This window comes from Chiloscyllium punctatum, chromosome 32 (assembly GCF_047496795.1).
Source record: "Chiloscyllium punctatum isolate Juve2018m chromosome 32, sChiPun1.3, whole genome shotgun sequence".
NCBI lineage: Eukaryota > Metazoa > Chordata > Chondrichthyes > Orectolobiformes > Hemiscylliidae > Chiloscyllium > Chiloscyllium punctatum.
The window spans coordinates 15,447,887-15,465,685 of NC_092770.1; the positions used below are offsets into that span (position 1 = coordinate 15,447,887).

At 37.9% G+C, this 17,799-nt stretch overlaps 1 protein-coding gene across 2 annotated transcripts in view; it reads right to left on the reverse strand.

The window, feature by feature from the left end:
* Positions 1–17,799, reverse strand: part of frs2a (fibroblast growth factor receptor substrate 2a) — a 121,281-nt gene that overhangs the window by 90,511 nt on the left and 12,971 nt on the right. The window contains exon 1 of one of the 2 annotated variants that reach the window (XM_072551707.1): positions 9,893–9,997. The exons of the other annotated variant lie outside the window; for it this stretch is intronic. The gene's annotated coding sequence lies outside the window, so the exon portion shown is untranslated. Of the gene's footprint in view, positions 1–9,892; positions 9,998–17,799 lie in introns of those variants that run through there. 2 annotated transcript variants of the gene reach the window in all.

Below are 17,799 nucleotides of genomic sequence, written 5' to 3' on the forward strand. Positions count from 1 at the left end.
CAGGGAAAATCCAAAATTGCTTGCTTTGATAGGTGTTAACTGACCATGTTTCACAAGTCAGTCAGGTTGGCCTTGGCAAATTCACTCAGCCATTATGTAACTGATTAAACACTTCAGTCTTTATGGTGTAAATGTTCTTCCCAGGTTTGGCTATAAACAACCAAATCTTCAATCTTAACGATACAATTACTAAGTCCTTCTATTACCTATTGGTTAAGTATTGAAATGTTTCATTCCAAGTAGCATGACTTTCGCCTGATAACATCCATCCAGTGTTAGATTATTAGATTAGATTAGATCCCCTACAGTGTGGAAACAGGCCCTTCGGTCCAACAAGTCCACACCGACCCTCCGAAGAGTAAGCCACCCAGACCCATTCCCCTACATTTACCTCTGACTAATGCACCTAACACTACGGGCAATTTAGCATGACCAATTCACCTGACCTGCACATTTTTGGATTGTGGGAGGAAACCGGAGCACCCAGAGGAAACCCACGCAGACACAGGGAGAATGTGCAAACTCCACACAGACAGTCGCCCGAGGCTGGAATTGAACCTGGGACCCTGGTGCTGTGAGGCTTGCAAAAGCAGAGATTTTTCTTTCTGTTTCTAGTTTTGTTTCAGAGATGTCTTTAGCTCTCTTGGTTGAAGGAACTTGACACAGCCCTTTAAGCAAGTTGATCACTGTGACAAACCACATACATCCAATTCATTCAATACAATGCTCCTGTCATGGTATATGATATGAATCTGATTTTGTTACTATTGACTTTATGATAAGCAATGCAGAATCTTTGTGGCCCATCTGATTTTGGCACCTTCATAGTCGGTTAGCTCCAGCTACTTGTGACTCAGTTCAGTAATGATATTCGGAGAAAGTGGGGACTCCAGAGTGCCATACTTTTTAATTCAGTCATGCCATTGTCCAATATAAACCTCCCTCATTTAAGTTGTTGTTTTGTAAATCATGCATCTTCTATATTAACACCATGAATAGTCAAAATCTGTTTTTCTCAGCCTATTCCCTCAAATAGATTTATAACTCTATTAGCATCTATAAGTCACCTTGATAGTTTTCTCTAAGATATGAAAATATAATCGCTCAAGTACCTCCATGTTTTCCAGTCTAATTGTGAAAATGCTCACTTTTCAATTTTCCATTTCAGATTCATTCGCCCATCCCTCTTCATCTTTCTATTTCATTCTGAACGTTTTTCAGTACCATCAGTACATTTTTCTTCCGATTATCATCCCTATCATATCTTTCCAAGATGTTAACATGCCCTGCTCACTGAATCTTTCTTCTGTCAGAATATTTATGACATAACCCACGTCACTGAATTTATTAACTTGTAAAGGTCCACTGAACTTTGCTCTTAATAGTTCTCCAAAGAAAGGCAACAACACCAAGACCTTGACTCCTATAGCAAAATTTCAAATATTAGCCTTTTCTTATTTGCTAAGTTTTGTTTGTTGAGCTTCTTTGAGATTACTTTTAGCCAAATGCAATTTTTCTCTGAAATCTGAGGCATAGATTGGAAGCATTAGTTCTGAACTATGGTCCATCAACTTCTTTTAAAAATTAGTCCTCCTACCCTATGTCCATATACTAGTTCAAAAGGACTAAATACAGTGGACTCTTTAGAAGCACCCCAATGGCAAATCGTAAGAAAAAGTTATCCCCTTATCACAATCAATAGGACAATCTTGACAATAAATTCTAATCATAAGTCTTCAAAGTTTGATGTCATCTTTCCAAGAAGATGGACTTTCCAAGATACAGCTTGAGATTGTTGGTGATAAGCAAAAGAAGCAAATACTTTAATTACCAAACTAGCCATAATTTCTTTGATCCTTGATCGGATTGCCTTTCTTTAGGTAACCCATATTTTGTAAATATTGAACTAATTTTTCAAGCACCATTTTTGTAATAGTTTTTCCTAAAGGCACTGCTTCAGGAAATCTTTTGAAAACACTCAAGATAATTAAAAGATAATTAAAAGATATTGGTTCCTATTCCCAATTCTTCAAAAAGTGCAGGTATAATTGAGGTTCAGAGTTTTCTCACAACCTGACATGATAGCCTACCTGGCAAAATCTGACGACATCCTAATGTAATTCAGGCCAATAAAAGTCCTTTAATATCTTAGCCCATTTTCCTCTTTTGTGACCCACATGTAACTTATCACTAATGAGTCACTGTTTATCCCTCAGGAACTGGTACTTGAGGTGGTCTACATTGTTTTATCAAGACTGCTTTTCAAGGAATAACAAATAAATAATATTGTTTTTGATTCAGTTTATGACTACACCATAAGACCATAAGACATAGGAGTGGAAGTAAGGCCATTCGGCCCATCGAGTCCACTCCGCCATTCAATCATGGCTGATGCGCATTTCAGCTCCACTTGCCAGCGTTCTCCCCGTAGCCCTTAATTCCTCTAGACAACAAGAACCTATCAATCTCGGCCTTGAAGACATTTAGCGTCCCGGCTTCCACTGCACTCCGTGGCAATGAATTCCACAGGCCCACCACTCTCTGGCTGAAGAAATGTCTCCGCATTTCCGTTCTGAAATGACCCCCTCTAATTCTAAGGCTGTGTCCACGGGTCCTAGTCTCCTCGCCTAACAGAAACAATTTTCTAGCATCCACCTTTTCAAAGCCATGTATTATTTTGTACGTCTCTATTAGATCTCCCCTTAATCTTCTAAACTCCAACGAATACAATCCCAGTATCCTCAGCCGTTCCTCATATGCTAGACCTGTCATTCCAGGGATCATCCGTGTGAATCTCCGCTGGACACGTTCCAGTGCCAGTATGTCCTTCCTGAGGTGTGGGGACCAAAACTGGACACAGTACTCCAAATGGGGCCTAACCAGAGCTTTATAAAGTCTTAGTAGTACATCTCTGCTTTTATATTCCAACCCTCTTGAGATAAGAGACAACATTGCATTCGCTTTCTTAATCACAGACTCAACCTGCATGTTTACCTTTAGAGAATCCTCGACTAGCACTCCCAGATCCCTTTGTGCTTTGGCTTTATTAAGTTTCTCACCATTTAGAAAGTAGTCCATTCCTATATTCTTTTTGCCAAAGTGCAAGACCTCGCACTTGCTCACGTTAAATTCCATCAGCCATTTCCTGGACCACTCTCCCAACCTGTCTAGATCCTTCTGTAGCCTCCCCACTTCCTCAGTACTACCTGCCTGTCTACCTAACTTTGTATCATCGGCAAACTTCGCTAGAATGCCCCCGGTTCCCTCATCCAAATCATTATGCGAACAGCTGTGGCCCCAGCACCGAACCCTGCGGGACACCGCTCGTCACCGGCTGCCATTCTGAAAAAGAACCTTTTATCCCAACTCTCTGCCTTCTGTTAGATAGCCAATCCTCAATCCATCCCAGCAGCTCACCTCGAACACCATGGGCCCTCACCTTGCTCAGCAGTCTCCCGTGTGGCACCTTATCAAAGGCCTTTTGAAAGTCCAGATAGACCACATCCACTGGGTTCCCCTGGTCTAACCTACTTGTTACCGTTTCGTTTGACACTTGCGATTCCAAATGTTTGCTGCATTTCTATTAAAGATGGGCTCAACACACCAGTCTCACTTGCCTTGCTTGCATCTTCTTTAGTTACATTTTCAAAGCAGCCTGTTGTGACAGAATTTTCAAATAGTGTCCCTGTTTCATAGATTCCTTTTCTCACTGTCCACTTTATGGGCCTGAGATCTGTTCACATCACATCCATGAAACAATCCAGGATGGTCATTTTGTAAAATTTCAGTTTATTTTATCACTACTAGTTGTTCTGCCTCTCTTGGTGAAGCTATATTTTCGACCTGCCTGATTACTTCCCAAAATGAAATCAATTCCCACTATTAGAATTTGTTTTGAGACTGATTCTCCATTTACCAAATCACTGATTAATACAACTCTGTATGATACTGGTTAATAACCTCCACGAATCCTTCCAATTAATATTTTCTCCTTCATCAACCTTTCTGGAAAAAAAAGCATCATGAGCTAACATTAGTGACTGAATTACTCCAGTCTCTCTAAATATCTGAACACTCTTTACATTTGCCCATTACTATGACTGGTCTCACGCTTAATTTCCAACAAGTGGTTTTGGCATGTCCAATCTTATTACAATGAAGTCATGTTAGTTTCTTCACAAACCTTTTCCATTCCAGCCTTTGCTACGTCAATGCCCTGCCATCAGTTCTTGAAAGCTAAAACTACTTATTTTCGCAAATGATTTACTCCTTCAATTTCTTTGTGGATTCCCATAAGACCATTTATCCACTTCTAATGGTCTATAGGAGTACTGACAAGGTCTTGACTAGATCAGAGTGGTGCTGGAAAAGCACAGCAGGTCAGGCAGCATCCGAGGAGCATGAAAATCAACTGCGGCTTTTCTGAACTTGATTACTTGGTGCTCATTTAACTAAGTTTTAAATTTGCAGGAATGCTATTTCTGAATTCTCCCATCATAATTCCCTGAACATTCTCAAAATGTTTCTCTAAGCTCGAGTGCTCTGAACCACTGATCGCACTGCGTTTCTTTTCTCCATTGCAAATTCTACAATTGTCTTGTGGGGTTCCTTCCTTGTAGTTCGAAATTTCAATTGATAAGTCTCTGGCACAAGCACATTAGTATTGAGTACGTCCTCTTTGACATATACCACAGATTGTTCTTCTGACAGTTTGGCATGCACAGTATACTTGTTGAAATAATCTAACATGAAAGCCAAACCCTCTTTTGGCTACTCCATCTGTCCAGCTAGCTTCTTAAATGAGGTTAAATAGCTTTTAACTCCATTCTCATTAAATTTAAGTATTAAGTGTTGCTATTAACCATTCTCTAAAACAACTACCTCTCTTCCTTCTTTATTATAAGATCTTCTTTGGCCAACCCACATTTTAAATTTCTGTCTCTCTGTAATTCAAATTTTATTTTCATCTCCCTTGGCATTTCTCTATCTCCATTTCAAGATTTCTTATTTCCTTTTCCCTCTTTTTCTAATTCGAGTATTTTCACATCAACTCTATTTTACTTAATACCAATTGTGATGTTACCATTTCAGATTTCCTTTCTTTCAAATCTAAATGTTTTATAATCACTTGAAAACCCGCTTTTATTTCTGTTAAATCACTCGCAATTAAACTTGAATCAAGATTTTAAACAATCCACTATTATATCTTCCACTTCCAGACAATGCTTAACAACGTCCAAACCCATCGTTAAAATTTATGTAATAAATTTCACAAACGCATTATCCCCCAAAACCACCTTGCAACCATATTTTAACAAGAAAGATGCAGAGCCCATTCAAATCTAGTGAATTCAAAAATCCCACCAAGAACCTCCATTTGTTATGATCCTAACTGATGCTATTACTGAACAAGTCAGACCCCAGACTGAAACCCGACTTAATAGAAACTTAATTTGTTTTGGTTTTAACAAAGTGGTCTCTCACTGAAACATCAGAGTGCGATACTGAAGATTTTGCTTTAATCTAAAACAAAAGTTTATTATCAAACAAAATGAAGGTAAAAGTCATATCATCTAGTTGTATTCCAAATTCAAAGATTTTTAAACACGGTGAGAGGACAAGTATAACCCCATTAATCCTAAAACACTCCTTCATAAATTGCAAAAAAACAAAACAGCTTTTGTATAGCACCCAAATTAGACCCCAAAAAAACCCAGCAATCATGCAATACTCATATTAGAGTCCCTGGATCTAACACCTCAGTAGATTTAAATCACTTGTGACTTTAATGTATAGATCTCTTCAGGATTTTATCCCAACATTTCTAGTCTGGGGCTAACTCTTCACTCAAGGTTACCTAGCTCATTAGATAATCTTCCTTTCTTGGAACACAGTCTATACAGCATCCCATTCCAAGGACTTCACTGCCTAAGTCTCAAAAGTAAAATAGAAACCAAACGTCTCCTTCCCCAAGCTACTGGCGCTTTCCTTATGCTTCAAAACATGTTCCAGGAGACTCTAGCAGAACTTGAGGCTCCATTATTTACCTCGCTGGCTTGTAAGGTAAACAAAAAAAAAATCCATTAGTGGTACAGAAAACCCATTCACTCTAAAGCAGGCCTTAAAATTGTTTTAAAAGAAATCACCATGGCTACATAAATACTTACAAGTTAATTATCAATTTCAAACATACAGAAACCCAAACTTACAATTAATGATATTAAATATCTCACAATTTATACAATCATCTAAAGCAACAATCAACATCATCAAAGCCAACCTTTCAAAATATAGGACACTAAATTGAAGCATATAATTACCATTAACATCAGTTAAATTAACTGAGACTTTTCTGAACTTGCACGGCAAGTTTAGAAAGAAATAAAGATATCCCTCCTCCGCATTCCTACATTCATCCCTCAAAATAGGTGGATGTACAAGATCAATAAAGCAACTCATTCCCTCCGCGAAGAGCAGCACAGCCTAACTAACTCATGAATGCAGAATGGGAAAGCCATGAGTTACCATCCTTCTATCCTGAAGTACAGGCTATTAATCTTGTGCCATGTCTTATGATTTATAAATTTAAACCCAATGCTAATTGAACACTTTCTCTGGATGGATAAAAATAAATAAATTGGTAGAGAAGGCCTAGAATCACAAGAAGAAAAACATTGCCCGTTTTAACTCAATAAAATAGGAGGTAGCTGTTCCCTTCTCAGATCCATGCTTTGATCAATCAGAGCCAATCTGCCTACTTAAAATTTAAACAAAGCCTGGCAGTTAATTGGCAAACATCTTTAATGACTGCATTCTTCATGACATCATGTTTACCATAAGCAAAGTGTCAACTAATCAGCACTCTCATACTGTATATTTGCTGGTTTTCCCCTTAAATTGGTATTGTGAACTGCTCCAATGAGAAAAGTTGAAGATGTAAAGCTTTAACAAAAAGTATAATTTTTCATTAATAATCAAAACTAAATGTATTTATAGAAAAGCTAATGCCTGAATTACTTATTCAATGGCAATTGCAGATACTGTGCAAAACATTAAGTTCTCTAAGAGCAAATCATCCCCAGTTGATCACCACATCATCTTGCATTAATCAAACGCAGCTCTACAAACCCATTTAAAACTAGTAGTGCATGATAGTTTGAGCATTCAGAAACTGTAGTAAAGTTGACTGTTTCCAATTCCATTTAGGAAATGAGAGAGCAATGACTGTCGTTAATTGAATAGATATAAGAACAAAAAACAGCCATTAGCAGATCACAGCAGATCGATACTTGTCTCTAACGTTAAAATTGATTGATGCTTCCTATCTCATCAAATTTGTCAAGGAAAAACTCAACCTATGCCATAATATTCGAAGGAGGAATAGGTAAAATCCACTACTAAGTCAATTTTTGATAAACATTAGAAATAACTTCACAGAAAGAATGATCATACTTCTCCATTGTTTTCAAGATATGGATGCAAAAGTATAAAAATGCATGGCACAATGGGAATACAGTCATAGAGTCACAGATGTACAGCACGGAAACAGACCCTTCACTCCAACTTGTCCATGCCAACCCAATCTAGTCACACCTGCCAGCACCCGGCCCATATCCCTCCAAACCCTTCCTCATCATATACTCATTCAGATGCCTTTTAAATGTTGCAATTGTACTAGTCTCCACCACTTCCTCTGGCAGCTCATTCCATATCCGTACCACCCTCTGAGTGAAACAGTTGCCTCTTAGGTCTCTTTTATATCTTTCCCCTCTCACCCTAAACCCATGCCCTCTAGTTCTGAACTCCCCACCCCAGGGAAAAGACCTTTGCTATTTATCCTATCCATGCCACTCATGATTTTATAAACCTCTATAAGATCACCCCTCAGCCTCCGACACTCCAGGGAAAACAACCCTAGCCTATTCAACCTCTCCCTATAGCTCAAATCCTCCAACCCTGGCAACATCCTTGTAACTGTTTTCTGAATCATTTCAAGTTTCACAACATCTTTCCGATAGGAAAGAGACCAGAATTGCACACAATATTCCAAAAGTGGCCCAACCAATGTCCAACTCCTTCACTCAATACTCTGACCAATAAAGGAAAGTATACTGAACACCTTCACTATTCCATCTACCTGCAACTCCACTTTCAAGGACCTATGAACCTGCACTCTACTCTTTGTTCAGCAGCACTCGCTAGAACCTTACCATTAAGTGTATAAGTCCTGCTAAATTTGCTTTCCAAAAATGCAGCACCTCACATTTATCTGAATTAAACTGCATCTGCCACTTCTCAGCCCATTGGCCCATCAGATCAAGATCCCATTGTAATCTGAGGTAACCTTCTTTGCTGTCCACTACACCTCCAATTTTGGTGTCATCTACAAACTTACTAACTATACTTCAATGCAAGTTTATAATTATTCTGAATGGACAGGCCTAGGTGGATGAAATGGTTGTTTATCATCGGCATATCCTTTTGTGATAAATAATAAGAGCAGATAGAATTGGTGACCTTGTGTTATTGGTGTCGCCCATCAGGTACAATAATATTTAGCAAGATTTCTAAACTGCAACATTTTTTTAAAATCAGGTACAGGTTGAATAGCTTTCTGCACTTCTTTAATTCATTGAATTACAAGAATGAACAACTTTGGAGATTATTCACCAGACTGATTCCTGGGACAACAGCACTAACTTAAGAGGAGAGATTGGATCAATTAGGACTATACTCACAAGGGTTTAGAAGAGTGAGGGGAGATCTCACAAAAAAACTTAGAAATTCCAACAGGATTAGATAGGGTAGATGCAAAAAGGATGTTCCTGATGACCTGGCAGGCCAGAAGTCACAGGCCAAGGTAGGCCACTTAGATCTGAGATGAGGAGAAATATCTTCAACCAGAGAGTTGAGAGAATGTGGAATACTTTGCACAAAGTGGTTGAGGCCAAAATATTGAATGCTTTCGAGGAGCTGGTATAGTTCCTAGGGCTAAAGGGATCAAAGGGTATCGGACGAAAGTAGGAAAAAAGGGTACTGAGTTTGATGATCAGCCTTGACCATATTAAATAGTAGAACAGGCTCGAAGAGCAAAATGGCCGATATTCCTGCTCCTATTTACTATGTCTCTATTCAGCCTACGTTTCTATGACTCAAAAAAAAAGTTATGCAGCCGAACATCACTTTCCAACTCTTGGTCCTTGACCTAGTAAGTTGCAACACTTCAATTGTTGCAAGCTGGTTAGCGAAGTTTTAATGTATCTACTCTTATCTAAATAAACTGTTCAATTATCATGTTGCAACAAGCAGGGAGTGTCCGATGCTCAAGTCAAGAGTGGTAGGAGCTGCCAGCTGTCTCTTCAATTGCACCCCACTCTGAAAAAGAATCTCTGACAACTTTATCCACTTTTGCTGGGAAGAAAATATAAGTTTATATTTATAAGTTTTTGTGAGATCTCCCCTCACTCTTCGAAACCCTTGTGAATATAGTCCTAATTGATCCAATCTCTCTTCTTAAGTTAGTGCTGATGTCCCAGGAATCAGTCTGGTGAATAATCGCCAAAGTTGTTCATTCTTGTAATTCAATGAATTAAAGAAGTGCAGAAAGCTATTCAACCTGTACCTGATTTTTAAAAAGTGAACCTTCAGTAAAGACAAATGACATGGAAACCGAAGACCAACACATCATACACCGTAATTAGTTCTTAACACTATAATTAAGAACAGATTATTTCAACACAACTGCAACACTTAAATAAGACCTGTAGAGCTAGACTTGACTTTAACAACTAAAGAAAACCACATTGTGACATTATATAGTTACTGCTCCATAGCATCAATCTAAAATTCTTGAACTTGCAATCACAGCAACAGCTATGCCAGAATCACTGACCTGCAAAGTTTATCCATATTCTGTGTTATCAAATTTTAAAGTTGAGAATCTGAGCAACAAGATTCACAGCAAAGCTTTCTCAAGTGCTAGAGTTCCGTAGCTTCCAAGTACTCCAGGCTACAGCAAGTTAAGACGGCCTTTCAAGCAAGTTAAAGAATGTCCGGAATTCACTGTACCTGGTGCGATATTTTGTTTATTCTATGAGCTCGCCCAGCCAAAGTGCCTCTTTAAAATCAATTCTGGAATTGTTCATACATAAATATATACTTATGTTTGGTTAGCTTGTGCGAGTTATCATTACAGCAGGAACAGTAACAATCATGGAGAACTTTTAAATTCACATGAGATTAGAGGATTATATTCATGCACACACTTTTGTATATTAACTTTACTTATGTTAAACCCAAAGCTTTATCTCTCCTTAAAGAGTTAAATTAAGTTCATAAACACACAAGTCTTTTACTTATTCCTTCCCACTAGCAAGGCTAAATATTTTTCAATACATAAAAGCTTACATTCTTCTCTAGCTCCTGGGTTACATCCAAATTTTGACATTTTGGAGGACTAGCATTCCAGGGAACCAGCGATGGAAGAATTCAATTGGTTTAAGCTTGAATGCATCTATAACATCTAATGGCATGCATGACTTTCACTCACCAATACTTAACTGTTCAGTCACTGTAATCGGTACCCTGAGACCAGTGGGACTTCTTGAAAACTCAACTGAAGTAACTTCCAAATGGTAAAAGTAATTATGATTGTGAGCTTTAAACAATATTATATAAAAATGAGTGAATTAAAACAAATATTTGCTGCAGTCAAAGCCCATTCTTAGGGGGCAGCTGGAGTAAGTTACACAAAAATCAGATACGAAAAGAAACAACACAACCACAAAGGATGAATAAAATAAACACACACCAAATTTCCTCACAAGCTAGAGGGTTCCTTTATTTTTTAGCTGGAAAGTCATTCACCCCTAAAGAACTGGCAAGTGGAATTTTCCAGTCATGTCTCAGACTGAGCTAATTTATAAGTTTTCATATGTTCATTAAACCGAATAGACACCCCTCCCAGCAGGAGAGACTTACACTGCTACAATTTGTTTTCAATGCACTCATACCCAAAATGCAGAACCAATTAAGTGTATATATTGCAATGCAAACACAAAAATACCCAACTAACCAACAGAAAACAAATATTTATTAGTAATCAGAGTAATTTTCCATAAAACATTAGCTGGTTACTGTACTGTGTAAGATTCTGAAAACACTTAACCACAGTGTTAGACCAATAAGGTCTTGTTTGGCTAAGAAATGCAAACTGCCAGCAAAGAAAATTTGAGGAGAAGGGAAATGGCTAGCTGGTCCATCAAGCCTATCCCAAATTGTAATGGCCAGATTATCACAGCTAAACACTTCTTCCTCATTTCCTTCCCTTCCATTTTTAGCCTCAATGTAATCTCCAGGGAGAAGGAAAAAAGGAAAAGCCAAAGCTTGATAAGAAAAACAGTTCAAAAATGGTTTCAGTCAGTGAACTTGAGAGTTTAAATTTTGAATTACTGGGTTTGTAGCTTTCATTATTTCACTATTCATCTAACAGTGAAGTTTAACAAGATTTCCCAACATACAAATACAGATACTAATCTCACTCGAGGTAGTGAATTGCTGTCGAATTTTTCAAGTGCCAAAATTAAAATTACTCTTCCTGTGTCTTTTTTCTCTCTCTCAATTCAACCTCTCAGTTTTAGTTTTGTACCTGACTTTAATATTGAATTCACCCACTCTATTTCACCTCCTTCGCAGTCCTTTCTCTGTTGACTTCTCAATCTTTTAATGTCCTTCGTTAAGAAACGCCGTTAGTCTCATTCTTCACCAAGATCCTCTTTTACCTTTGCTGTACTGTTGTCATCTCATACCTCCAGCTAACTTATTGTACAAATCAATTTTGAGCTGAAGTGGCCAGGAACAAGTCTGCTTTGCTTCAGAGTCAACTTCAGCATTGAAAGAAATGAAACAAGTTTAACACTCGCATAAAACTGAAACAACTTTGCACCAACACAATATGGTGAGTCAGTAGCTGACAGGGCATGTGGACAAAGAAATAAATCATTGATTCTTTTTTAAACTACATTACTGTGTCAGATATTAAACCTGCTGCAATTAAGTCTGCTTAACATTGTGTAAAAGGTATACAGTTTATGAAAAAAAAACAGAAACTACAGTTTACAGACGAAAGAATGAAACACTTCTACAAGGATAAAATATATCCACTGCAATCTATTTAAAAAGTACTCCTGTAGTACTATCCATAAGAAAGGGAAATGTAATAGGTGTCATAGTTATATATCATTATATCTTGTAAGAAAATGCTCATGATGTCATCACAGTAGCGATTTACCTGAGGGTATAAATGCCCATCTCAGAATAATTTGATGCCTAACACAGAAACAGAAGCACGCTGCTAAGCATAATTTAGACATTTTAATGCTAGTCCAGATATTTAAGTAACAGTGAAAGGAATGCTTGAACAGAAAACATAGTTGTTAAAAATGTCTGTTGGATTTTTCAATACCATGATATCTATATCCAGTTTCTTATGCTACGTGGGATAACATAGGCTTTGCTACATCAGGTAAAACATCCATTTCAAGGCAAAAGTTATATCATGGTATTAGTGGTGGCCATCTACACAAGACTCCAATAGCAGATATTTGGAAACCTAATTGAAGACCAGCCACACAACAGAATTACACAACTGAGAATTCAGACAAAATAACAGTTTCCCAACCTTCAGCAGCATCAGTTCTTCAGAGTACAGACAGTCTGAGACCCACAGCTATGCACTGACCACCAAGATGACACATTAATTTATTGCTGTTTCAAATGAAACTTCTTTCAAGATACAAATTACCACATTTAAGAATACTAAAGTTACAAATATAGCCAAAAGTAAATGCTACAGACCTGTACCAAAGCACGGTATTCTACCTCTCTCACCCTTTTTCAAAAAACATGAGAGGCTGATTAACTAATTTCGAAAAAGGCAGTTAGGCAGTTCTGAAATCACAGCTCCAAACCACTCCTAGAAAACAATCCAGCGTAAAACCACTAAAATCATTAAAAAGGCTTACTTGAGCCCACAGACCAGCTTATGAATTCAGTGTCAATCTAATGCCAGGTGCGTAGGCCATATGTCCCAAAGATTGGCACATCATATCAAAAGCAAGTCCCTTCATGTTTACAAACCATTATCCTCAGCCCACACTTGCTAAACTCACAAAACTGTGGCCAACAGTAGATGTGATTCTGTGGTTATACACTATTTCCTGAATATTTTTGCATATGCAAGGAATTATGCTGACAGTTAATTTAAGGATTGTTCATTGACTTGCATTGTGGCACATGTGTGTGTTGTAGAAGTCATATACATTTATGTAAAAAGCCCTGTTCTGAGCACACAGAAAGAGCACATACATGCACTGCGCCAGTTTCAACTCAACAAGATAGGTGATAGCCATTCATGGTTTCAGTTCTCAGAAAAAAATCCCTGATAAACTAACTGGCTTAAAATCTAAATAAAGCATGGCAGTTCACTCTCAATCATGAATGGATTCATTCTCCAATGACAACACTTCTATCAAAGTCCACTTGCCAACCAATCAATACTCTCCTCTCATGCAAATAAATGCTGATTTTCCAACTGAACTGCAGGGGTTATTCTTGCTAACTGCCCTGACGAATGAAAAACAAAAAGTTTTGACAAAATGGGCCTTTTTGCCATAATATCAGCAAAGCATGGGGCATCAAGTGACACTGGACATACATGTGCAGAAAATCTGTTTTCAAAGGCCGTACCACAACAAAAGACCAACAAAATGATACAACACTAGCAGCAAGCACTAGGTAACACGCAAACACTGAGATTCAGAGTCAAGTAAGGTAGAATCAAATTTCGGAAGATGACAAGCTTTCTCTATTTGTTAATCTCATGCAACATGTCAATGGTACAAGGTAATCAGAAGCTTTTATAATATTAAATTAGGTCTTGAAAAGGCAGAACGACACAGAAATACACAAAGCTAAAAGTGACATGGGAGCCACTTTACATTACATTTATGCATTGTGAAAAGCATGTATATCAGCAAGTGGCATTCCTTGCAACAGTCTCTGACAGACAGTCTCTCATGGATTCCCAATTTTGTGCATTGGCAGAATCGTGCTGTACTGCCAATATACGAGCTAATCTTCAACAACAATTGAAGCAGTCAACAATCTCAAACACCTCAAATGCACATTTGGGACAAGCATGAAGTAGAATTGAACCAGATAAATTGAATTAGTATAATTCAGAAGGTCACAGATGTAGCATTCTGAATAAACATGACTCCACAAGGAAATGCCTACATAGAATGTAGTCAACCTTTCGACTGATCGGTGTCCAAATAAGATACTGGTGTAGGAAGAACTGAATTCTACATTTTCCAGAACAAGATCATTTTCCAAGCCAGGCACAAAGTATGGATACTGTTCACTTAACTGAAGAATCCGGAGGGATCACAACATGTAGGTTGCCATTTAGATGAGACTGTTTTTGATTACCAACTGAGCAACAATTAGCCAAAACATGTTTAAACAACACAGATAGGATTCAGTATGTAGCTGATTGTATTTACATAGCTGACAATATTGCTATGGGTAAGACACAGGCAGAACATGTCCACATTTACTAATGACAGCAGCATGTCAACAAGGATTAACATTAACAGGAGGTGCTAGGTTAAAGACAGCCAGATAAACTTGTGCGTCTCTTGGAGTCCATCACAATCCAGGTAAGATTGTGGATGTTAAACAAATGCTCACCCCATAGGATGAAGTGGATCTGCAATGTTGTCTCATATTTTTTTCTCGACATATTCCCAACTTCACAAAATACCTCCAGAGGTTTGCACAAGCAAGACAATCCTACGTACGGCAATGTCTACCATTATGTTTTCAAATCTCTCAAATAAATTCCGACAGCAAAATCTTGTCTACTACAATACTACAAACCCAGAAAAGTCATGACGCTTGAAGTGGATGCATTGTAAAAAGGCCGAGGCATGTGCCTTTTACAGGACAAACCTAGTTAGATTTAGATTTCTTGTCACATGTATGTAAAACTACAGTAAAAAGTGTTTTATTGTGTGCAAAATGCAAAGCGTCACCATGATCCGTGGTCATCTTGAAACAGCAAATATAATGCAAAATTTTACTGCAATTGAGTTAATTTTTCTCTCTTCTTTTTCTTACCCTCCACTACCCCTCTGTTCGCTGTTTGACATCAGCTGGGGTCTCGGGTTAAGGGCCTGCCTTCACCATTGGCATAATTCCCACAACTGCCATGTTCAAGCTGGAGACATAGGACTGGTCTCGTACCTCCTGCTCCCCCTCCAATGCTCCTCCAGATGCTGCCACCAGTTATCGATTGCTGGGGTCCTGGCTCTGGGCTCCCCCACTGCCTACATTGAAGCCTCTGCGACATCGTGCCAGAGCCAGCCAGCTTTTGGCTTGAAAATCCTGTCATCTGCGCAAGCCAGCTACTCCAATAGAGAGTGCAAGATGTTAACTCTTGTTGTCGGCATTACATGGTTTCACACACACTTATCTGGCAAGAAATTTACCGTTGAAACAGATCATAAACCATTAGAAATTATATGCTGCAAACTGTTAACAGGTGTGCCACATCTGTAGCATCTATTTTTCAAAGTGCAAGGATTTGAAATGAGCAAGGAAGCATGATGCTTATATTTGATGCTGAGAAAATTACCCAAACTACACAAAACCAAGATATTCCTCATGATTTACACACTGATGCTTTAAACTATAACAATGACATTTTTAAGGCTGATCTGTTATATTTCCAATAATGGTCTAGCAATTGTAAAATACCACCTGTGGCACAAAATGTAGTATTCAACGCATAAATTCTGAATGAGAATTGATTTGATAGTAGATATCATATGTTACAGTTAGAGGTCTACAGTACAGTCAAGAGTCCTCAGCCACATCATGTCTGCCATAGTGAAAAACAAGCACCTAACTACCTTTGGAAGTCAAATGTAAACAATCTCATCAAATTATTTAACCATTTTGAGACACTGGACATTTTTTTTCAAAAACAAGGGAGAAGGAAAGAGATACATGATGAACAAGTAGGTAGAAAACTACCAAAACTGCTTTGGGCCAAGATTGCAATTTAGAAATCCAAACACAAGTATTCAGATGTCAGCTAAGATTTCAGAGTATGCTAACATCTCACAAAATCATTCCTGATCATGAGGCTACACTGCTAAGGAATAATATTCAGCAAAGAAATCCAACGTCTTTACCCATTCTGGACTGTAAGAGACTCCAGACTCCCCCACTAATACAGTCGACTCTTAACTGCCCTGAGGTATTCTCAAAATGCCAAGAAAAAGCCTTCATCGCAATCGCAACAAAATTCTAAAACTCTCCCCCCCCCCCCCCCCACCCCGCCCAATCTAATAGTAATGTAGATGCACCTACACAACATATATCAACACAGATTGTAGAAAGGTGGTTGTATAAAACCTTCAAGGCAACTGGGGATAAACAATAAATTCAGGCCTTGCCAGTGATGTTCAAAACCAATTACTGAGTTTGAAAGATTACCTTCTGTAAATGGAGAATTAAAAAAAATATCAGTTTCCCCAGTCTCGAGCACTGCTAGCTTCTCCACATCATCATTCCCAAAGCAATTTTAACTGTTTTACTTGAATAAAATGCTCATTAGAGATTTGCACGATGGTTAATTAATGCACAAATATAACAGCATTTCTGTAACCTCTTGTGAACGGGATACAGAAGATGAAAAAGGACTTTGAGAAAATAAGAGTATAAACAGTGAAAAAAAATGAATTAGGGTCAATACAGCTGACCAAACAATTGCTGCAATATACTACACTGGCTGCTTGCCAAATTTTTTTCTGTGGTTTTGCTATAAATAAATGGTGTATGAAAAAAAATTGGACAGGATTCAGTGGGCCAAAGCAAGCCACGCTTTGGATAATCATTTTATTTCTGCAACATGACAGTAGGTGACACAAACTAAAATTTACTGTCCTTGCATAGCCAATTAATAAAACAATGGTAGTGTGTAAAGCCAAATAATTTTTATATTTCAATACCAAGCAAGAAGCTGCAGGTTGCAGAGAGCCATCTTTTAAAATCCAGGAAATTCCATCAAGTGTTTGCCATTTTCAATCAAGCCTACTGCATCAAAAGCTGCATTTCAAGGCCAATGTAAGTATGGCATTTTTTTCATAAAGTTTATGCTCAGATAGGACTCACCACTGTGCATCATGCAGACTTCACAAAAAGCTGTACTAAGAGTTCATGATCGCTTTACGGAGCCCCCTTCCAACTATTTAACAGCATTATTCTCCAAAAATAATCTTCAATGAACTGTTTGACCTGTGCTGAGTTGTAACATTTCAGTTCAACTAAAAGTTACCAAATCAAGCCTATCATAAGTCTGATGAGATAAACAGACCAAGCACAGAACTAATCAAGCTGTTCAACTATAATTAATTTAATACATTTACAATGGATTTTTTTGTGGTTTGAGGTCTTAGCTTCTAAAGTTATCAATATAGAGTTTGTGGATGAATGTAACTCAACATCAACATTAAAATATAAGGGCTGATTAGGCTATTTTTAAAAAGAAAATAGGATTATGTTGCATTAGAGCCTTCCAAATGAAACCAAATTCCAAAAAGTTATCAGTTATATGCTCTAATAAAACCACAGCCTTTAAATAATTTCTGCACAATCTGCAGTTTCCCCATCTTATTGATCATAGGTATTATTCACTCTGGCCATATAGCTCTTAATTTTGGTCTCCAGGTA